General features: G+C 34.1%; 1 protein-coding gene across 3 annotated transcripts in view; it reads right to left on the reverse strand.

The window, feature by feature from the left end:
• Positions 1-20,213, reverse strand: part of LOC129232821 (GATA-binding factor 2-like) — a 117,758-nt gene extending 97,545 nt beyond the window's left edge. For all 3 annotated transcript variants that reach the window (XR_008581398.1, XM_054866931.1, XM_054866923.1), the window contains exon 1: positions 19,869-20,213. The gene's annotated coding sequence lies outside the window, so the exon portion shown is untranslated. The remainder of the gene's footprint in view (positions 1-19,868) is intronic.
• Between the last annotated feature and the right edge of the window lie 532 nt (positions 20,214-20,745).

The raw sequence follows: 20,745 nt of genomic DNA on the forward strand, positions 1-20,745 counted from the left end.
CCTCCATTCCTTCACTAGGGAATAATTCCTAGCAATGGTATTTTTCATCACTCGCCTAATTATTGCGTGCTTAGCATATTTTCTTCGAAATTTTTCATAAAAAAACCTAAATGTCATTCAATTTATGCGTTATTTTTTCACTACCAGAAGTACGGCGAATTCCGCGAAAATTAATTACTATATCAAACTTCAGAAAGTTCAATTAAAAAAGCAAAAACTGGTTTTGTTTGGTTAAAGAATGATTTGTCTTAGGTTTAAAATTTAATCAATGCACTGGATACTCGTTATCCATATATTCAAAGCATTGGGAAGAACTTTTGACAGTGTGTTCGAAACTTCTCCCCCATTGGAAATATGTTTAATTAAAAAAGGAAAAGTAGAGTGACAAGTTTCCAAAAATCGAATAAAGAAACGCGAGAGTGTGCGGCGGAATCACATGTTAAGATATCGGGGAATCGCGAGTTTGATGCCCGAGTCCACAAATACTCACCGAGTACAAGCTCTGTACGCTCTCATTAAATCTGTGGATCCGAAAGTTCGGCGGTTGGTCGTTGAGTAGTTACTGATACAGGAGACTAGAGAAAATTTTTCTCATTTAGCCTGCTATCTAAATTGAGAAGGTGACTTGTGACGCTATCTTTCGATAGCTAAGCTAGTATTCCTCGTTCGGGGGGGGGGGGCGGGTTTGATGATGATCGCCTACTGATTTCCCTTTAATAAATGACTATCCCTTCCATTGAATTGACAAGGCAGAATGCCGATTTCTCCAAGTTAAAAAATGGGGTAGTGTAAGTCTTTGAAGGCGCTTGATGCGCCAAAAACCCCAATGGAGTCAAGTTAAAAAACAAAAAATTGTTTTGTTAAATTACGTTTGTTAGCTGAGTGCTGAAATGCCAAAACACTAGATACAACCTGTTAAAAAGTATTCAAGGGCCACTGACTATTACCCTTGAAAATTCATCTTTGTCACTTCATTACCCTCCGCCAACCATTTAACGACTAATAGAGCATATGTGTAGAATATATACCTCTCCTCCCCAACATATCAAACACTACAGGATGTACGAATCAAATGTACCGAATTTGAACAGTTGAGTCGATTGAAAACAAAGTTTCAGCACAACGAGGGCGATATTGGCCAAATATACCAAGAGGGCTGCAAAAGGAGCTCGCGTGGAAATCTACTGATTTTTTTTTTTAATGAAACCTTTGTGAGTGATGGTATCTAATTTAATTTTCGGATGCTTTTAAACTTTATAGCTATATCTCCAAAGTCTGTACATTTGAATCGGACACCCTATAATATATTTAACTTACATTGAATCCTAAATGTTCAAACACATATTTAACAGGCAACAAATTATTTTTAAAGGATAACTGTTTAAAAACATTACAGCAAGCATTTCATGCATCAATTCAAGGCTTACTTTAAAAAAAAAAGGTACAACTCTAACTATGTAGCTTATTTTCTAATTCGAATACATAAGTATGTTCACAAAAGGTATTACTTCTTAAACGGTGCTTCCCCATCTTTGTTTTTCATCGAAGTAAGTTCCATATAAAACGAAAAAACAACAGAAGAAAAAGAAATTCATAACTAATCAATTCAACTCTAAAATGTAACAATGTACTGAATACTACATACTAAATACTATAAATATTTTGTCAGCCTATTTTAAGTAGCTTAAAAATTATCGTTGTAAATGACTTCTTTGATACGTTCGACCATTCTCTTAATTATTTTGAAACTTGAAATTTTGAACAATTCATAGTAATTGAGACTGTGTGCAATCCGAAGCTTTTTTTTTTTTTTAAATTAATCTTGTGCCTACGCGTATCATAAAAAGACTTTGTGCAATCTACATTAAGGAATTCTGAAAATCAATGCACAAGAAAGAACTAATAAATAATAATAAAAAATAAATAAATAAAAAGAATGGAATATTATAGCTAATGAACAAAAAATGAAATATCTCTTCTTTGAATCCAGAATTAATTATAATATTTTTTTTAGGATTATCCTGATAATGTCACTCATATAAATGAAAACTGTTTACTAACTCAAACAGTGATTCCCATGCTTCTGAACAAACATAAAATTCTTTCAGCGAAAAAAAAAGTTGCAATGGGTCCCTCCGATTGCAAAGTAAACCATTAACTCTTCAGTAATGAATTTACTCAGGCCACTAATGTAAATATTTATAGACAATATAATGTTCATTGTATATTTACTTCACTCAATTTATATTTTCATTGTATTTGTTTTTTACAGTTACTTCCGCACTTTCATTAGTTCAAACAAAGTTTACAATATAAATAAGTTTCTTCGCGCCAACACAGTGCACTTGAATAAAACCAGCAAATATGAGACGTATATTTTCAATGAAAACTTCATATGCGATCTTTCAGTTTCACGGACATCATATGCGATCTTTTCTGCAACCTCAGAGAATTGAGTCATGCGAAAAAATAAAAGAAAAAACAAAAAACAAATAGACCCTTATTTAAGAAATGTGTTTTACTTATTCATTCTTAAAATCGGTCGACGAAAAATCTTGGGTTATTATCTGTAAAAACTGGACAAAGGGGGTAAACCTTGGTTCAATTTTTACAGACAAGTAAAACGTATAACAGAACACAAGTTTGCCGTTGCTGTCTTATCATTATCTTATAACGATGAAAGGGTTCTTTGTAGCTTCGAAAGGCACGCATACAACTTTCGTTGAAAATCAAGGGAGTTGATATTTTATTGGACAAAACTGCAAAATTGACTTGCATGGATGTTTGGTTCGAGAAATGAGAAACAAAGCCTCAATTAGGTGCACTGAGAGAAATTACAGTAACGAGTAAACTAATAGGAAAAATAAAAACAAAATCTCCTAACAACTAATTTAGCATAGTTTAATTAAGTTGAATACTGACATTGTACTTCGCATACATGCTTTCGTTTTTGTACGCCTTCTTTTGGCACATTACAGGTTTCAAATTGAGATTTAAAACATTTCTGATGCGATGTTTTAAATTTATAGAACAATTTTTGTATTTTTGAGTCAACTGAGAATGAACCCGACTGTTTAGTGAATCGGTTGATTTGAAAATGATTGAACGTTTACGGGTGCATTATTTTGCCTCGAAATGACTGCCTATCTGGAACGGTTCTTAGATTGTCTTTCAGATCAAATAACCTTATATTTTATTAAAGTTTGAAGCTATTTAGTCAAATTCTATTCAAAATGCAACAGTTTGTTTTATTGCCTCGATTTTAAAATTGTTTTTATGGCACTGAGGTTTTTTTTTTTTTTTTTTTTTTTTTTATATATATATACCTTTCAGCCATCTGCCCTACTTTAAGGGGGGAAACCAGTTTAGACCGGCCAAAAAATTCACTTTTTTCTTTATGTCATAAAATGTTAGTAAAACTATTCAAAAATATGTTGCGAAAATTTGAGTGAAAAATTCCGATTAGTTCGAATGATATGAGCACTTGAAATGACTGTGGAGATTCAAAAACGTTCACAGCATTTTTTTTTTTTTTTTTTTCAAATGCGTTTTTCTCGAAACAACTTTTTTTAACTGGTGTGCATTGTAGCTCAGAGTTTTTGACCAATCGTTCTGAAAATTTGTGTGAGTATATTTTTTTTCTATTATACTCTGTATGAACCTAACTCTTTGATCATATAATTAAAAAATTTTTTAATGCAAGATGTGTGAAAAAAATGGTATAAAAACATAACGTTGTAATGAAACACCTAAAAAACGTGCAATTTTCAACTTTTTAAATCTCAATTAGGTTCATATTCTAAGGAAATATGTCGTTTACGAGAAAGAAAAATTGTAATGATTACAGACAAAAATTGTGGCTGCGGTCATGCACACCAGCAACAAGCTCTGATGGCGACCGCCCATGGACAGCAGCTTCTCACTCCACTAATTCTGGTGGAAATGACTTCGAAAAATTACAAGGTGTACTTCAAAATAGGAACAAAATATGCTCCTAATTTAAAGAAATTCTGATTATTTCTTTCCTGCTAAAAAAAATCACGAAAAACACTAAAATTTCGGCCTTCTAAACTGGTTTCCCCCCTTAAATTGTCTCTTCTCAACTACCAAACGGCACGACCTTGAGGGTCACGGATCTGGAAAAAATTCTAGATTTAGATTAAATTCCACTAGATATGAACGCAGGTGAAGCGGTTGGAGTGCACAGGCTCTAGTTCGGCCGCAATGGGGGCCCAAAGTTTCTAGTTTAGCTCCAGAAAAAAGCAATGGTTTTTCCTTTCAAATTAAACTTTTTTTACTCTTTTCTTGGTATTGCATTGCAGTATCGTCTTACTGAATGCATTCACCGTATAGAATAAATTTCACCGCCCCTACGTTGTATTAACAAGAGATGTAATAGAAGTTAAAAGAGCAATTGTGCAAAAGTTTCCAATTCTAAAGAAAACGCTATTGCAGTTCCGGTACCAAGCATGCAAATTTAAACCCTCCTTGCAGCCATACTAAAGCCTATGCACTCAAAGTATTTTATCTGGGCTCATGTCTAGTACGAATTGACCTAAATCTAGAAGTTTATCCAGATTCGTGACTCTCAAGTTTTTGCCGTCTAAACCACACTAATATACAGGACTCCAGAATTCCAACGTCGTTTTCACTGGAATTTGAAGCTTTGCGACAATATCTGCCCTCTCAAGTTATTTAACGTGTCTTGTCAGTACAACGAGGAATGGAGGGATTTATGCTATTTAGTGAATGCATTAATTGGCTCATACTGCAATGCAAATGCAAATGCAAATGCAAAAAAAAAAGGTCAAAATACCATTGTTCTTTTGGTCTCTTATAACCACTTTGAATCCCCGTTGCAGTCACACTAGGGCCTACACAGTTAAACTGCTTTACTTGGGATCATATCTAGTGAGAATTGACCTAAATCCAGATTTTCGTGCAGATCTGTGGCCTTCAAAATCGTGCCGTTTGGTAGTCAGTTTTTAGTAATTTTCTAGTTTTCAAAAATCCTTCAGATGGACACGGAAGTTGACGATATTTTAAGACAATAATTTTCAAATGGGTGCTTTTTTTTTTTTTTTTTTGACCTTATTTGAGTCACTTTGGGGCATCAGTCGTGGTGTATAATCTCTAAATGAATAGTTTGGTGTGACGGGCTCGACTCCCACCCACACCCCGAATGTATCCTCGCATTGTATCTTGTCTTGTATTGACTCAAAAATCTTCTTTTTTAATGGTGCATTATTATCCATTGAAGTTACCACGTGACCAACTGATTATAGCTATTAAAGGTGGCAAATTTCGTTGAAAAACGAGGAATAAATCAACGTATCAAAGTAGTAATTTAAAAAGCCAATACCGAGTAGCTCAATTACAGAATCCAGAGACTGGAGTTTCTCCCTTGTTTTGGGTTCGTCAGTCTGGAATAGCCATAACAAAGCTGACGGCAAAACAACCCCATATGGAAGGTTAAAAAATTTTCATACTGTTAGCTGAAACCATTTTAGCACACTAGCGAGAAGTTCGCAAACATGGAACGATTCTACCTCGAACAAGTGAAGATAAAAGTTATGGTGGCTATGAGGTGATTCTTTGCAACTTTATAATTGTAATTATAGTATTTTTTGAATAAATTTAATTTTCTAAGGGTGCTAATCTCTATACTGAATTAGGCTCAACTGAAGAGTGGGAATGGAGTATTATATGCTTCGCAGAGTAAGTCATGTGTATCGATTGGCGTAGCCTTCTCTTACTTTTTCACGTACAATTAGTAGTAACAAATTTCTGTTAAGTACGCCCTTAATTTTACAGTACTACACATTTACCTTAACATTTTCCTTAATTTTTAAGCTTTATGAGTCATACATTATTAACAAATAGATGCTTGATGTTAAACCGATTTTAAAACTTAAAAGAAATTTCAGCTTAAAAAGGATTGTATTTTACTTCGTTGATTCCGTTGTGGAAGTCCAATATTCGACTTTTTTTTTCTAAGCGCATTATTAGAATTTTTCGAACATCAATTATCCATGAATAGAAAATAATTGTTCGACTTCTTTTCAGGTTCGTGCCGTTTTTGGGAAAATATTGTACACTGTAAAATTATCAATTATGCAAAACTTAATAAAGATAAGAACACTAAATTTTTTAATTCTACAGCAGCTTAGAAAGTTTTACCGAGGATCTACAAAGCATGTTTTTCCTCGGTTGACAAATCTAACATCGCGCCCAGAAATACTTCGAGATACATAGGTGAATTTCCTATTTTTATGGATCATCGTCCAGGATTCCGTTCCTTGCTTATTCTATAACAGGGGAGGGGGAAGCAACGATAAGTGTACAACAAACGAATAGTTAAAAAGTAGCTATCGCATATAAACAAACACGAAATTCTATAGCTCCCATTCAGATGCAAGGGAAATTACTTAATCCTATGCAACTCACCATATAAATGAATCATTACAATCTGTTTAATTGATGTAAATCAGGCTATCGCGAATTACTGTAGTGACTTGCGGTAACGAATGGTTTTCATTATCGAAAGCAATAAATCTTCCCCAAAACTGGTTTGTTGACACCTCCTGAGCATAACTATACACAGGAGGGGAAGGTTCAAAATGCAGATGCAGATCCGTGATCAAAAGATTCTATTTGCGCACCGAAGTCCCAATTATCCCAAAAATTCCCTCATACTGCGCATTAATTTCTTCATTGAATGTAATTATTGTACTCTCGGCGCTTTATAAATTACGGCGTTAGGTGCGTTAAGATCATTAATTTAATGTTCTTACGGCTCAAAGAAAAAGTGTCAGATTAGAATAATTGATTCCATAAGCATGCCCCTAAGTGTTAGCGATAGGTGTTAGTTATGAATACGCATATCAAATGTTTGTTTTAAACTTTTGATGATGCATAAAAATTCGTTTCATTGAAAAATCATGGTGTTAATCGTTGCAAAATAATTGAGGATTTTTTTGGAAGATGTTTACATTAGCATCAATTGCAGATTGAAGAAAGAAAATTGCATATGTGGCATTTTGGAGTTCAAAAGTTCTGTTTGTTTCAGCGCGAGGAGCTTTTTCTTTTGCAATTTTGTAACTTGCCAAGCTGTTTACATCAGAATAATTTCTCAGTTGTGGAAATGTGCTACGTCACATTTCGGGGTTGACTTGCTGCATCTAAAACCAGGCGATCTAAAAATTTTTGTAGTGGGCGGGTACTGTGTGACCACGGATTGTATGGAAAGACAAACATCTGTTTTACAGCCGGAAATGGACGAATCTTTTATTTTTTACCGATGTCAGCTTTTGCAGAAGCAGAGTCTCATTCGAATGAGCGGAATATGTGCATCAAATTTTTACTTTTCCCCCTTATTCACATAGATTCGTCTTATCTGGACGTGTGAAAATTCCATGCAATCGGTGGTTGAACAGTAAACGGTAGCCTTTTTCTGAAATGAGTTTTAGAGATGTTTAAAGAAACGCGTTTCGGATTCAATACTAACAATAGTGAAATGTTGAAATTAAACGGGTTTTTTTTCTGCGGCTTTTTTTCATCGGAAACCAAATAAGCATGCATGTACAGTAAAGCTTCCGTACAAAAGATGACAAAAATGCAAAAAAAAAAAAAAAATGAAAATGAGAAATTTACAGTTATTGCCCTTTACTCGTCTTCGGCGGAATAGCGCAGATTAGGTGAACTCAATGGTTCATAGCTTCAGAGAGAGAGAGAGAGAGATAATCATGAAGGGTAAAGCATTTTCTAAAATTTATATGTTTCAAAGAAAGTTATTGGGATCCCCCGCTCCCCTCCTGGTGTAAAAATACTTCAAAATATATTAGCAACAGGTGTTTGCATTTAGCTATTAATAAGCATCAAACTTGTTTATTTTACGCTTTGTAACCAGGTTGAAAATCAGAGGTTCCCACGAGTGGGGCGGGGAGGGAGAGAGTTTCACGGCGCAGAATGCAGTCTTGAACTGGGGGGTTTTAGTCTCTTCGGGAGAGGGATAGTCCTGGTAAAAAGGGTGTATTTTTTACAGCAAGTAGTACAGGCGTCCCTCGTACAACACGGTACTTCTACAACACGGTTTCGATATTACACGGTGCAAAACTAAAATGCTACACGGTTTTGATGTAACACGAATTTTAAAAGAAGGAATTTCATTTTTGTTCAATACACTGTTAAAAAATGTATGATAATAACTGTAATAAGCTTTTACTTTTTTTTTATGGAACTTTTACGAAAAATTGTCTGTCTTCGGCTCAAAAGTTTGGTTTCCCCGTATAACACTAACTTTTAACTACTGTACATACTTTCTTTTTCTCATTAGTGTTCTGAAAAGAAAAAGTCCAACGCATTGCAAGAAAATAACATTCGCAACTCCAATAAACTATAGGGGGGGGGGGGCTGCAGCCACTGTCTAATGGCGGGTGAAAAAGGTAAAACAAACAGATGCCGTAACTTATAACTTGCTTTGAAGCTTAATGAATGACAGTAATTTTTCATCGTGTTTGTGGGAAACTTTCTTTTCTATTCCTCTAAAATTACATTATACCACAAACTGCCTGAAGACTGTAATTTTCCCCCCAAAAACACGTGAAACGGAATATTTTACCTTTTTCTTTAGTTCTGTTAATCACCGCAAGGTAGCGTATTCGTGCTGTGGAGTTGCGAATTAGGATTAAACATGAGCTGAGTTCGGCAAACGATATAAATAAAAAATTTAGTCGAAACAAAATATGAAATAAATTAAGTAGAATACTGCCGTGTGCAGGTAAACGGCAATATCTGCAGAAATGAGTTTTCGAGACATTTGAAGAAATATGTCTTGGATTCAATATTAACCATAGGGAAATCTTGGAATTAGACGTTTTTTCCGTGCCTTTTTTCCAGCGGAAACCAAATAAGCAAGCTTGTATAATAAAGCTAACGTACAATAGATGACAAAAATGCAAAAAAAAAAAAAAAAAAAAAAAAAAAAAAAAAAAAAAAAAAAAACGAAAAGCTTGCAGTTACTGCCCTTTACCTGCACACGGCAGAATAATTCAATTTATTTTATTTTATATTTTGTTTTGTTGTTGTTGCTCAGACGAACTTTATTCCTATAGAAAAGCTCAGATTTTTTTTCTTATACAATGCGTTTTGTTCTCAGTAAAGAAAGTTGATAAAGTTGTTTATTGTCGTGTATAACAGTTTTAATTTGAGGCATGTAAAATAATTAAGTTTTATCGTTTATAACAACTTTTATTTTTGAACCAGTGGGTCTTTGTAAGTTCTGGTAGCCAGTTTTTGTTTGTATGTTCTATTGAGCCGAAATTTTAGCTATTATAAAATTTGTACCTTAAGACTTGGTTTCGATATAACACGGCACACATTCCTTGGTTTACATTATTTCAAGGTCTCGTGTAACACAGTTTCAATATAACACGGAACATGGTTTCGATACAACACAGTCCACATTTACATGATTTATGATATGTACATGATTAATTAGGTTAAAAAATAAGTAAAAAAAAATATGAATAAAAAGGTTTCGTAAAACACGGAACGAATTAACCGTGTGATACGAGGGATGCCTGTACATTCATCAGATATTTGAAATCTACACTTGTATTATTAAACATTTCGAAAAAGCAATTTTTTTTCAACAGAAATTTGACCGGTGAAACTTGCATAAGTTACCTGCAATGTTTTTGTTATGATTTTCTGATAATAAATTTATTTATTTTATATATATATTGTATAATCAGATAGTTTGAATGCCGCAAGTATTGAAAACCGGGAACATACCTCAAAAATTCTGTCGTATTTTCAAAAAAAAATTATTGTCGGGAAAATGAAGAAAAGCTATTAGAATGTTTAAAATATTGAACTTGAATGTTTTCACTTTTAAAAACTTAAAATATCAAACATTCTTAACGCTAAAAATCAAAATGCGTAATACAGTGACAGCCGACTATATGAATCTCGCTTGTTCTAAACAGTTTTGATTCAGTAAAGTTGCTGATTCCGTAAAATTGCCGATTCAATAAAGCGGCTATTTTAATAAAGTTCGTTTTTTTTTTTTTTTTTTTTTTTTGTTTGGGACGATTTGACTCAATATAGCGGTTGATTCAATTTACCTCTGATTCAATTAATCGGAGTCCACTGTACATGTCTCTTCTTTCCCTGCCATCTTTCATTTATATGCAAAAAGGTTTTTTTTTTTTTTTTCCCATTGAATTAATGATTATTAATGTTATATTCCTGATTTCATATACATTTCATTTCTCCAAAATGGCAAATGCCAAGGAGTGTTCGCGCGCCTCAGCTGTATCTCTGATTGTAATTAGGTACTGTACATGGTAATTACCATTGAAAAAAACAAACAGAAAATTATAAAAAGTAGTCGTAAAATTAGCTTAAAAAATATAGAAAAAAAATGCTTTTTTTTTTTTTTTTTGAGTTAATAAAAGCTGTTTAAGATATACGGGTAAAAACTGCCCGAGGGCTTTTCAAATTTGAGAATTTCTAATATAGAGCCATCAGGATTCAGAAAAATCATCTGTAATTTCCCTTTAAAGTTTATAAGTTTCAAGGTACGATACAAATAGCTTTCACGGTATATATTCCACTACTTCTACTCAAGGGCGCCCATATAGGGGTGCAAGGAGGGCTCGAGCCCCCCCCCCCTTTGAAATTAGAACTTCATTGCTTTTAGTACTTTTTTCTTTGCAAAAATGTAAAAACATTTATCTCCAGCCGTTAATGAATAAGTTATTAAAAATGTCAAATTTTAATGACTCTAATCTGTCCTGAAATCAGTTTCCACGGGAAAATATCCAGCTAAACCACAGGGAAAATATTTGAACCCCCCTTGCAACTTTGCATAAATGGGCGCCCATGCCCCTGCTTTCATCGACGAATTAAATGGTCTAACTACTAAGGAATTTCGTAAGTAATGTTTAAATTTCATAAATAGAAGCAAAGGGGTTAAGGGCAAAAAAATTAAAAATTGTAGACAACAATATTTCAGTCAGATTTTGCCTCATGACATGACACCCCGAAGTCCCCCGCACGTACCATTTTTATGGTTCATCTGTTTTAGATGTCGGGGAGTTCCCCTGACAAATGGGACTTCAGGGACAGTTAAGCACCGACCCTAAGCATTTAGTTGGGCATCCTTGCCAGTTCACCGTAAATATCACGCTCGAAATGAGAAATCTCACCCATTTATTGAATTTAGAAACAATACATATACAATCTTTGATAAGCAGTTGATTTTTTTTTTTTTTTTTTTGCATCACGCAGGATGCTTACAATACGAATAACATTACACATTACAAAGTCTTCGTGAAAGCATACATTGTTTGAGAAAAATAGTAACCACCTTAATAAATAGCAGAATTTTGCTTAATGAGTGGGATGTCATAACCATCCTGACATTGATATAAAATACCATAGTAGGTTTGGCAATATGCGTTAAAATCAAGAAAATTCAGACAGGCGAAACAATCCGGCGTGCTTTTTAAAAATTAAGGCTTTAAATCTTCCATGCTCAAAATCTTCCGTTTGTCAACTGCACCCCTTTCTTTCTCACTGTCTAATGACCACTACAACTAAGTTTAGAAAAGAGGAGAATCTCCCTCCCCCCCCCCCCTTTGTTTTCAAAATATAGAAATTCGTTTCTCACGTTCAAAGTTTCTGAATAATTCCTCCTTCTTAGTGCTTTTCATTTTTCTGAATTCCGTGAGACTTTATTGAAAAGTTTGACGAATTCTTGTGAAATTCTCCTCAAGTACCTAAAGGAAACTACGTAAAATTCAAATTGCTTAAAAAGTCTTAATAGGCTGGTTTGGGGTGGATACAGACTACCATTTTATGGGAGGGGAGTCATGCTGGGAAATGTCCCCTCCCCCCTTCTCTACAAACGAACCTACGGTTTTGGGTGCAAAAAAAAATTCGGAAACTGCTTGTGTGTCAATGAAAAGCACCCAATAGTCCAGGAATAATGAACCGATAAATAGGACAATGAATATAAGTAGTACTTGAAATGTTTACTTTCCCTTTTCTTAATGAATTTAAAATATCACTGCAATTGTATACATTTTATGCATAAATTGCTTGATTACAATGTGCATGTATAATAAAGTTGACTGTTAAGGTGGGGTAATGACCTCCTGTATCCAGCCCTGAGGCAGGCGACAAACGTTAAAAATTACAATTTTATAATGCATTTTTTATTTTGTATTAATGTTAGGTACGTGTTTTTTTTTTCCTTTTGAAGCGTTAGAAATGCAATTAAGAATGGGGTCATTTTCAAAATTTCAAAAGTATTTTTTTCGGTAAGAGCATGCTTCTGACCATTTTTTTTTTAAATTGACTTAGTTTAATATTTTTAAAAAACTACTTAAATCGGTGCCCTTTCATTGTTTACGCTTCTGCCGATGACATCACAAATGATGAAATGCCATTCACTGTTGCCATTCGCAAAACGTAATTTTTAATTTGCTTTTTTAATCACGTGTACTGGCAACGATATGGTTGATAGCAAGCGTAGAGTGCAATATTTAATTCCCTTCTTGATTATCATAACGTGGAATCGCGGCAGACAGATGTGCCAAATGTAAATTTGTGACGTTATAAAGACCACGCCTTGTTTGAAAAATCGGACATTAAAAAAAATAATTAAAAAATAACTGCTGGGAAAATTAAAGTATTTTCTGGGTCCATGTTATTATTTTTGCTTAGTCTATCAATTTCAGTGACTAAAAGTAGTACTTTTGACTGAAGGAAACAACCCCATTGATAAAGAATTGAAATCAGATTGGCGAGGCAAGCAATATAGAGCAAGGCGAGCTCCTTCTTTTTCAGAGAAAGAAGAATGGAAAGTGAAGTTTAAAATGATGCTGTGTGTGGCGTCACCTAGGGTTACTTTCAAATGATCAAGGGATGAATGGTTGTTTCGGTATCAACAATACGTAGCATCAAAAATTCTGTACATCAGAGCCAGAGTGACGTAAGTCCAAAAATTGCTATTTTCCGTTTATTAGTGCATTGTATAAAGAAGTCTATTCCGCATCGAGCCATGTGAACGTTATTCTTAAAAAAAAAAGAAAAAAAAATCCTTTTCCATTTTTTACCAGGGTTAAAAGAACGCGTGCCCCATCTTTTACATGCGCTAGATAAAAAGGTTTTCCTCTCTCCTGTAAAATTACCATAATATGACTTACGTCATTCGGACTCTGGGGTAGAAAACTGTTATCTTACGTACATAAATGATCTAAATTCAAGAATCCTGAATATCATTCTACGATTATTATTATTTCTTCTATTCGAAACTTTGTATCAATGGCTATAAATTCAGATGGATATTATTCTTCTTAAAATTAAAAATAGTAATTGTTGGGATTTTTAAAAGCATTTTTTTTTGTTGTAAATTTTAACAAAAAACAATTAAAATACTTAAAAAAAGGTCAGCTTTTTCCCTTTTAAATCTTCATTCATGCTTCATAAACATATGATTAACTTAGGTTAAGGCAAGCCACAGGCAGACTGACAGTCTACGACGACTCTCAGTTTCACAAACAGTTTTAAAATAAGAAAGAATGTCATAACCTACTTTAAAAAAAAAGAACCTCAATCGCTTCCGACAGCATAATCCGGGTTATTTAAAAGCCTGGTTGCGTTCAAAAACATATTCGAATACCCTGTGGACCACTCCCGCAGGTAGAATTTTCCTGGGAGTCATGCCAAATGCTGCATCGTTCGAAACTTTCGTCGCCGGCAGAGTAATCAATTGAAAGGGAGAACTGACAGCAGAGAGCGGAATTGAGCCCACTGGGGTTGGGGGAAGGGTTTGTTTTCGACGGTCGTCTGTGGGGGGGCGGCCCCGCCACACGCAGGGCTTTTAACGCTCAGCAGTAGGAAGGAATCTCGGCGCTAATTGATTAAACCTCCCACCGAACAAACTAATGTGGTTCGTGTGCTATGTAGAATACCGTAGCGATTTGTAAGCGACAGAGCTTTTTTATTTTAATATTCTCTTAAGTATTTTTTGTCAGGCAATGCTTGGCGAACTTTTGGAATGCCTTGAGGGTTAATTTGAGTGGAAACTTCTCACCTTTGCTTTCAAATTATTATTATTAAAATAACTGTAGAGGAAGGTTGCCGTCAACATAAGTTTTCGATTTTTAGAAAGGAAATCCGACTCAAAATTTACGTTAATTATAGAAACAATTTTTCAGTATACATCTCTTTTAATAATAATTGTCACTTTCATGACAAATATTCACAATAAAGAATGAAAATTAAAAATAAATATGTTAGCATGTGGTTCATGGCTACCGATTGCTATGGATGGACCATCGAGTTTCCATCGATGAACCACATTCTCAAATAAAAAATCAATGCGTAACTTACAAGTATTTATAACAGGTGATCAATAAACACTACAAATAACAATAAGTTATAGAAAGAGAGATTTATTTTCTAAAATGTTTTATTTTCGGATTAGAGGAACATAAAAAAAAAAAAAAAATCCCCAGCACTCACACAGCACACAGCTGCTGTCATCACAACTCGTTCTCCACTTGATATTTTCCCAAGCTGCTCAACACTGTTCTTAGCTATGATATCTTTTGAACTTCTTTTGAACTGTTGGTTATTTTGTCAAATCGATTTTGAAAATTATCGTTCGACACAAGATTGTACTTGCTCTCTAAAATGTCAGAGAACTTTTTGTCTTAATTAAATCAGTGTTACACGTTATTTTTCTCAGCCTCTTGAAAGGACAATACACCCAAATTTTCGGAAGTAATTCCAAAAACGTCTTTTTCTACTTTCACTAATCATAATCCTATCTCGGAGGGCTTATCTCCTAAATTTCTTGCCTTTCTTCGTTCAACTCCAACGACCCTTACTGGTATAAAGCCCTCCACGCACATAGCTATGCAGGTCAAATTATTTACGCGTTTTTATGAAAACCTCTCCAAAAAATATCAAAACGAAATTTTTAACTTGCGTCATTTTAAACTTGTGAAAATAAAATGTTGGAATTGATTGGGTTTTGGGCGGAAAATAAATTTTTTAACCTGGCTAAAAACATCTGGGGCAGCTATTGGAGCAACTAAGTGCAGCTGAGGGGAAGCTATTATCTGAATTATTATGGAATATTTTGCACCTTACTGCAAGAAAGCTGTAAAATGATTTAATCCTTTTTTCCCTAGGGTTATGACTTTTAGTTTTTAAATCATACCTTGTCAATCCCTTCTTGAGAATTACTCAGCGATTTTTTAGAAATTAAATGCTGCATATATTGCAATCTCCACAATATAGGAACAACATAATCGAACAAGTATAAAACGCTTGAAAAAACGGCGACGTCTAAGATGGTTCAACTAACTTTCACAAACATACATTGGAAACCAAATCCTCCAAACTCGATTTTTAGCCACATTGCTAATAATAGTTTACTAATTCATGTACACATTTAAGAATTATGTTGCAAACAAAACTCAACCTTCAAGGGAAAAAAAAAAAAAAAAAACTCTGCTTTAGCTAGTGGATTACAAAATTTGTCGTAAGCTAGAGAAGATCGCCATTCCATTAATTTAAAGTGATTGAAACAATTGGAATGAATGTAAGACTAACTTCTCTTAATAAAAGTAATCTAAAAAGAAAAGCACTGAAAACACTGAACATGCTTATAACATTGGTGTAGTTGTGGAAAAATATTTGGGGGACCTTACCATGGGGTTTGGAAGGATTCACTACAAGGAAAAATGGTTTAAACGCAATTTACCATTGCATTATTTTTACAAAAAAAAAAAAAAAACGTGAAAAAAATGCACTGAAAACAGCAATTGTTTAAAAATACAAATTTTGAAAGTAAACTCTGGATATATGACAGAATAAATACGGTAAAATGTGAGTTTTTTAATTAATTTCTTATTACTGTTTTAGAGTTTTACATAGTTAAAATGAAACATTTACGAAAGCTAATGAAGCAAATTTTTTAAAAAAGTAAAAAAAAAAGAAGAAAAATAATGATTGATATTAATACGCTTCTCAAGCACAATTTTAATTACACTCAAAAAATCGATTTTCAATGTTAGTTTCTTAAAATTTGATTGGTTAAAAAGTGTCCACTTCTGAAGAATTTAATACATTTTTTACACCGTAAAAAAACAAAGCATCTATGTATTTATAAATATCTGTCCGTATTGGAAGAAATGCTTCGTCGATATCCGTCTCTCTTTGTCGGTTCATTTTTAGCCGTGTTTATTCTATAATAGGAATAAAGAAAGAAATGTAGAGAGTCTTCATACGAATATTTGACATTAGAAAGCTTGAGCCATAACTTACTTTTTACTATTCCTTACAAAAATCGTTGGATTTTTTTTATTGTTCTATAAAAAATAAATTAAAAAATATATATGTAAATTTGAACATTTTGGAGTCAAACGAAAAAAGGGGGGGGGGGCTTGACAGGGGGTAATCCCCTTTCAAACTCTTACCATTTATATCTATTTCAATAATAAAAAAAACTATGTTTTACAATTTTATCATTCACAAACTGAATAAGAAAAAGGAATTCGTCAGAAGTTGTTTTCTTTTTTTGCAAGAAGTTCTGTAATTTTGTGGCAAACTTGATTTTACAGTAAAAGGTGTACTTTATATTCCACCTCCCCCCCCCAGTATGGTAAAACATCAATGTACATATTTTTCAGCAATATGAAATATATAAAAATACTGTTGCGATCGTTTTTCCCACCCCCTGTGGCCACGTTTCTTACATCAGAAATTAGTTTCAATACAGAAAAATCCCATGATTGATTTTTCTCATCTGATCTTAACACTAATACGAATAAAAATCATTTCCCCCCAATATTGAAGCTAATGAAAGTGTCAGTTAATAGGATAAAAACAGAATGTATTTTAAGGGAGCAAAACAACCATTTTTGAAGATACTCATAACCAAAACTAAACTTTTGAATTATGCGCCTTTCTTGTTTAGGAGATAGTATCACCCCTCCTGCTTTTGCTCAGATAAACATACAACAGACATACTGGGAGCTACTTGATTGACATACTATCCAGTTAGTATTATTTCATGTGTCATTTATTTAAATGAATTTTCAAAGCTCAAAATTTGATGTCACATTTGACAAGATCAACTCTTTAAATGCCCTCTGAGCAAAGTTGAATTTGATGGAAGTTTGGTGATCTGTAGGATGTTTTGCCTATTACACAACTTCAATTCTTTGTAGTTTTTTGAACTTCAGGAATATTAAGCGATTCACAAAAAGTCGTATGAAACTCTTTCTAGTGCCTCAATCAATACCTAAAGATTACAATTTTTTAAGAACTGCTAAAAAATGAATACAATGATGTCACTATTTTACATTAACTTGTAAAAAAAAAGGGGGGGGGGCATGTGTCAGCGTTCAAAAAATGTTCTCAAATGTGTTCCCACGTCTTAAAAAAAATTTGCTAAGCTAAATTATTGTTCAGACAAGTATTTTGAAAACTGTTCCAAAAAGTGTGTTTCAAAGTACACACTAAAAAAGGAGACAAGTGTATGTGTTCAAAAATCATTGTGAAGATTTAGTGCTATAAACACAATGTGAACATCAAAGTTAAATCGGTATTAATATATTTTTTTTTTTAAATGTAAAACTGATCTTTAAATAAATCGCAGCGGTAAAAAATGTAATGAACAGTAGTCGGAAGTTTGAATTCACCTGCACAGGGACTAGACTGTTTATCAGAAGGAGGGAGAAGGCAGTGTAACTGTATACTTCATCACTTCGTCCATGACACATGGGATGAATTTTGGGGAAACGTTGGGGAGTGGAGGGGTAGGGGCACGCCAAAATTTTGTCCCTGGATCAAGCTCGATGGTCGGCAAATCTATTTGCACAGTAAATGTTATGTATGGCTTCAGCAATCTTACAAGACTCAGAAAGTAGAGCTTATATGTACTTATTTAACAGTGAAAGCAAACTAAATGCAAAGTTTTTTCTTAACTGCTGTTGTTTGTAAATTTAACTACAGAAAAATTTACAGAATATTTCCATGCAATTCTACTTGGTCAGATGGAATTTTTATGTCTTCGGTTATATTAAACTATGTAATAATGATTGTAAAAGACATTTTGAAGGACACAAGAAATTTAGACAGATGAGAATGTAATAATAAAATTAGGTATTAACTTTACCTTTAAGCACACACACACACACAAATGATTTACCAAGCTGTATTACACTAAAAAACATGGGAATGGTTGGTAGTGCAATATGTAGCGAAACATTTTGGTCAAGTTCAATAGCGCTATAACAGACTAGTTTAAAATGTGACTATTATATTTTGAAATTTATTTTATTAATTTTTTTAATTGTTGAAGTAATGTTTAGTGTAATATTAAAAAGTTATGAAGTAATTAATCAAAGTATCAAAATTGAGTGCAAGCGCATAATTGGAAAACAATGATTTTGAAGCTGATAACTTTGAGAGAAACAAGAAGGATTATTTGCCTTTCCCCTATCATTGTATGTGTGTGTGTGTCTATCTTCTGTCTTACCGCTTTTGTCACTGCCCCCTTCCCAGAAATACTGAAGTTAAGATCCTGTATCTATCTTATTTTTTCTTATTGAATCACCAGTATTCATATGTCTGACAGGCAATTATTAAAAATCAATATAGTAGAACTCCAACTATCCGAATCGCTACTAGCAAAATAATGATTCCCTCCATGAAGCTAATCAAACGGGTCACTCTTTGCCTGAGCTATTCAGCAAGTAATGAATTTCATATTAAGTGAAAGTACGTCTTCTGCACTATTGTACAGATCTAATGAACACTTGTAAGCACGCTATACATGTAAAAGTGTTGCCTTTTCATTTGATTGATCAAAAGCCCTTTTTTTTCTGTTTAAAATAGTCTTTTTTCTGTCTCATTTTCACATACGTACAGAATTAAACACTTTCGGAAAGAAATCCTTTCATTCGAAAGGGATCCAGTCCCTATTGATTCGGATAGTTGTTACTATTGAAGTTGTAATGGAAAGTGATGAGAAAGACGTCGGTTTAGAATGCAAATATCAACAGTGAATGCTATTGCAGCGGACAAAATATACATGAGAGCACTAGTCCAGCCAGGATTTTACTTGTGGGTGGAAAAGAAGCAGAATCAGAACAGCATAACAGTCATTACGGGCAAGTAAGCTACCATACTAGGATTGGCAAACCGAAGCCTTTGGTGTGGGAGGAGTTTGACCAACCTTTCACTCCTCACTGCGGGCATGAATAGGGAAAATTTAATGAACTCTTTGCTAATTTTTATAACCAATTAGACAATTTTCAGTTCACACCAATGACAAGAACGGGTTTGTCAAAGTAGATAAGTGCATTTTGTTGTTGTATCAAAAATATTTGTTCATCATTTTTGAGAAATATTTGATGTCGTTTACATTTTTCATTTTGATATTCTTTACTCCTCAGTCGCCGCATCTAGTTAAACCCTCACCAGGGTAGAAGTATGATGGACATTGGCGGGGCTTGAAGGAAATAAATAAGTTTTAATAATCCAGTATAAGAGGCGGTATATTTAAAAAACAAAACGTAAGTGCAGAAAAGTTTTTAAAACCAAACTGCACGAACTTGCAAATGTACCAAACGGTATGTTGAGTCGTTATAGGCGGGGTCGTACGATCTGATATTGGCAAACAAGAAATTTATTAAAGTGACGGATCAGAGTACTGATTTATTATTTAAATCTATCAAAATGTCACGATAGTATTCTAAGATAGTAGTGATTGATTGTTGTCACAATTGAAATACAATAATTATTTAATTAAACAAGAAAAAATAAATAATACGAACCATAATTCGGTTGATTGATGGGTCTGAGAGATAAATGTTATCGGCGAGATGATCTAAGTTTTGCACAGATAGAGTTTAAGTCCTCCAAGGCCAACTGTCGAGCTCTCGCGCGCCGGGTTAACACTCCCCGCGAGTAGCCGTAGTCATCGCCGCTGCTAGTAGACGGAACACGGAGCCGGTGTCACGATCTATCCAAAAAGGAGATCTTCGCTCAAAAATAAAAACACACAAACAAGAGGGGGAGAGAAATCCTAGAGTCGGATGTTTTTGCACAAAATTTACGCACAGCTCACTTTTTCTCCCATCAACAAACTTTGGCCACAATCTGATCGACACAACCGACACAAACACAACACTCCGTCCTCGGAACTGCGCCGATCATGGCCTTTTTCGATGTGGCGACAACGGCGAGAGAGAAACTGGGCGGACTCGAAGTTGACGTCATGGCAAAGGCGGAGCCGAATTTGATTAGTCTCCGCCTATCGCTTGTTCAGGAAACGGAGAGAGTAGATGAGGCGGAGCAATGTGAAGGCTGGTTCCGCCAATGAGATTTAAGAATTTGTAAGATAGCAAAATGTAGCGATTGGTAGAATGGATTCCTTTCGGGATGAGTCACGGTGGAAGTCACAGTTGTAGAGAGCGCTTTGCAGAATAACAAATCCCACAAAGAGAGGGAGGAAATGAAAGAAAAAACAAATATCAAAGCTTATCAAGTGTTCAATAAACGTTTAGAGGCAACGAAGCTCTCAAAATTAGCCTCAGATTGAAATCTTAATATTTAATAAAGCCTCAAAACATATAGTAATCTCATACATGAATAACCATGTAAACGCGGGACAGAACATTTAATTTGCTCTTTTGTTACAGCAGAAGAAGC

The sequence above is a fragment of the Uloborus diversus genome, chromosome 1 (genome assembly GCF_026930045.1).
Source record: "Uloborus diversus isolate 005 chromosome 1, Udiv.v.3.1, whole genome shotgun sequence".
NCBI classification, from domain to species: Eukaryota; Metazoa; Arthropoda; class Arachnida; order Araneae; family Uloboridae; genus Uloborus; species Uloborus diversus.